This window comes from Nicotiana tomentosiformis, chromosome 1 (genome assembly GCF_000390325.3).
Source record: "Nicotiana tomentosiformis chromosome 1, ASM39032v3, whole genome shotgun sequence".
Lineage (NCBI taxonomy): Eukaryota > Viridiplantae > Streptophyta > Magnoliopsida > Solanales > Solanaceae > Nicotiana > Nicotiana tomentosiformis.
Window position 1 is genome coordinate 133,274,440 of NC_090812.1, and position 4,288 is coordinate 133,278,727.

A 4,288-nucleotide genomic window follows, 5' to 3' on the forward strand; every position below is an offset into this window, starting at 1 on the left:
TGTGACCAATATTGCCTACTAATACAAAACATATCTACCACATACTTATATCTATGCTTTAATACTTAATGTACATAAAAATATATTCACTTCATTATCCAATTTTTAAAGTCCTGGTTATTAATAATAAATCATAGATATTTTATAAAATTAAGACATATACTAATATTTCATAAAGATGAAGTTATTGATAAAAACACATAAATTCTACCATTTCCACTTAAATAGCAAGTGTTCAAATTTTTTTGTGTATTATTAATTCTTAAAACGGTAAAAAGATAACTTTCTTATGAGAAAATAATTTTTATTCTTATAATAAAGAAAATCTCATTTATAAACTTCCTCATATCAAGTATTTAGCTAAAACTTTATCCAAAAAAAATAGTATACTAATAACTTTAGAAAATCATATTCATCCAAAAATTACAAAAAAAAAAATTTCACTTAAAAGAAAGTATCGTATCAAAGCAATATATAATATTTTCAAAATTCGCCAAACATACGGGGTCTTAGATCTATAACTTCATGTACAACCTTAATCCTTTACAATACATATGGATTACTACAACGTATACTAACACCAAGGCACGAGGACTTACATGGGACTTGTGTGCAAAATTTGAGTTCATTCCGAGTTGATTTGATATGGTTCGGCACGAGATTTGGAAGTTGAAAGTTCAAAAGTTCCTTAAGTTTGATTTGAGGCGCGATTCGTGGTTTGGATGTTGTTATGCGTGATTTGAGGCCTCGAGTAAGTTAGTGTTATGTTATGGGACTTGATGGTATGTTTGGACGGGGTCTCGAGGGGCTCGGGGTGAGTTTCGGATCGTTTTCAGACCATTTCCTCTCATTTTGAATTGCAGGGTTTTTTCTGATGTCTGCAGTGAATCGCGTTCGCGTGGGAGTCATCACGAATAAGGATTTGGACTGGGCTATTTTATCTCTTCCTATTCGTGAGTGTTGAGTTGCGTTCGAGTGTATGCGGGACTTGAGCATCACGTTCGCATTTGGGTAGTCGCATTTGCGATGGTGAGCTGGGAACTGGAACACTCTTCTTCGCGTCAGCGAAACGTGGGCCGCGTTCGCGTTGTGTGGCATCTTTGGGCATCGCATTTGCGTGGGAATAATTGTGAACCTGTAAGGAATTTTTGGTGGCAGTTCATTTTGTTCATCGCGAACGTGATGGATCTTCCGCGTCCGCGAAGGGTTCGCCGTGGCAGTGCTTATAAGTACTCTATTTCGAAGGTTTCAGACATTTTATCATATTTTGAGATATAGAGCTCGGATTTGGGCGATTTTAGAGGCGATTTTCACCACATGAAATGGATTAAGTGTTTCCTACTTGGTATTGATTTTATTCCGTGATTCCATCTTCGTTTTTGGCATTTGATTGATGATTTCAAAAGAGAAATTTGCAGTTTTTGTCTAAACTTTGCTAAAGTGAAATTTTGAGTTTTGAACATCGTTTCGGAGTCGAATTTGAGTGAAATTAGTATGGTTGGACTCATAATTTAATGGGTTGTCAGATTTATTGAGTTTTGTTGGGTTCCGAAGTGCGGGCCTGGGTTTTACCTTTCGGTTGACTTTGGGCTTTTGATTAAAGATTCAACCTTTATCATCTGGGATTATTTCCTTAGGCATTATTTGATGTATTTGAGTTTCTTTTATTGGATTTGGCTTGTTCATGGTTAGTAACACTTCTAAACTTGGTGTTGAGGGTATAAATCCCTGAAATATGTGTTATGTGTTTGGTGTTGAGGTGACGCACATGCTAGGTGACGGGCGTGTGGGCGAGCACCGCAGTAATTGTGACTCGGTTAATTCTATTGTACTGTGTAATTATCTAATCTTGTTTCTATCCATGAAATTTCTACGTGTTTGAGTAATTGAGCTGTGATCCATGTTAGAAATCATGTTTAGGCTATATGCTTATTCTGTTGGGACCCAGTGAGATCATTTCTGTTGTTGAGTTATTTACTTAAATTGCAATTATTTACTCAATCATATTCGTCCATTTGCATGTCATATCTCAGTCTCTGTTATCATTACTGTTGCATCATGTTATCATTATTCGGGTTTAGTGGTGCGAGATTTGTGAGCCCGTGAGACTGGAGAGATTGATGACTAAGTTGGGGCCTGAGAGCTGGATTGTGAGTGATATTTATGGGATTGAGCTACACGCCGCATCAGGTTTTATTGATTCATTATGGGATCGGGATGCAAGCCCCAGCATGCCATGTTGGCTTATATTACCACTTGGACAGGATCCGCCCCTCCGGAGTCTAACATACCAGTAGTGAGCGCAGGTACCCAGTGACAAGTGATTGAGAGCACCGAGTGATTGAGAGTGCTAAGTAATTGAGTACTCTAAGAGTGTGAGTACATGAGTTTATCACTGTGATGCATTACATTTGACATGCATACTTCGCAAGTAGGCATAGAGATGCATTTCCTCATGCTATAAAGTATTGCGACATTCATGAATTGACATGCATATTGACATGTAGGCATAGAGATGTACTTTCCTCATGCTATCTCATAATAAAAATATCTTATCGGTTGTTGAAATATTTTGGGGAAAAAATCACAGTTTTCTGATATACTCATATTTTGGTAATTTCGGTGAAAGATCTGGGTTTTACTGTTATACCTGAAAAGCATGCCTATTTTCCATAACTGTGAACGAGCTGAGCATCATATCCTTGAGTTATTACTTGTACTGATTTTATTATATTGTTACGAGTTGTTCTTGGCAATTGGTGTTGGACTTTGACCATTATCCAAGCTCGTCAATGCTTTCAACCTAAGGTTAGGTTTGTTACTTATTGAGTACATGGATCGGTTGTACTCATTCTACATTTCTATACCTTGCGTGCATATTTTGGAGTTGATGTTGTTGTGTATGGCAGAATATGGCATTGAAGATGTACCTCTATTCCGGTTATAGCTGCCTCTTGTTCTTGGTAGCTTTAGATTTGTAAATCTGTTTATGTACACCTCGAACAGATGATGTATTTATTTCATACTAGCTTTGTAAACTCTAAATCATAGAAGCTCATGATTTGTACTACCAGTCCTTGGGAAGTTGTATAGAAGTTCAGTTATTTCATCACTATTTTCTCAGTAAATCTCATTTGAATTGGATTGTTGCTAATGAGTTTACCTAGCGGGTTGGGTTAGGTGCCATCACGACTAGTTGGATTTTGGGTCGTGACAAAAATATAACAGAAATTCGGGTACAAAAAAAAACAAATAACAAAACACGCACAAAATCATGGCATAGATTATTACAAACAAATTACACACACACACATACATACACACACACACACACACACACATATATATATATATATATATATATATATATACATACAACTTATAAGAAAAGAGTGGATCGAAGTACTTTTTTTTTTTTGAAATTTTTGATCGGAGAAAATATACCGATTTTACAGCCAAATCAAGCACAATTTGCGTTCTACACCACGAGATAACCTTGAATCGTGTCATTTTTTCAATAATATAATAACGAAAAGTGATTTCGGGACTCAAATGTGGGCTCTAATGGATGGTTTTTTAATAAAACTGAGGGGGTGGGAGTTTGCTCGTGTTCTGTCGGGGAAGAAGAAGGTGTTATTTTATTTATGTATTGCGCATGCAATACCTGATCGACTTTTCAGGTTCAGGTATAGTGCATGTAATATATGCGCTATACTTAATCTTTCAAAATATCATTATAGAGCATGTAATACATGCGCTATACATTAATGGGGTAACTGGCCATTATGGTATACTACATGTTTTACATGCACTATATATAATATTGTCCCCTATTTTTAGGAGTAAGATTTAGTTTGTGGTTGAGATACCCTTCCTGAAACAAGCACTGCTCGGGGTCCCTAAGACCCTTGTGAACTCTGAAGTGCCAGGGATCCAAAGGGTGTCTTGGCCATAAATGGAATTTTACCTTAAGTTCTTAATCATTGGCATTTATTAATCTCTTTAGGATTATTGTTAAATGATATAAAGGCTTCACTGTGAATATTGTTTTGTTTAATTGGACCTCTACAATAATTTTTATCACAACACTTATTACAGTTATGTTTCGGGCCTTACATTGATCTTATTTGTATTTAAGTGTTATATTGGGCCTCATCACTAATGTCTTCCTTTCCATCTGTTGTACATGTGACCGAACTGGTCCTGTTGAGTTCTCAAGAACTCAGGATCAAGTTCCAGCCCTGAGTCTGAAATCACTGAAGTTGTTGTTGCTGTTCGCTCGACCTAA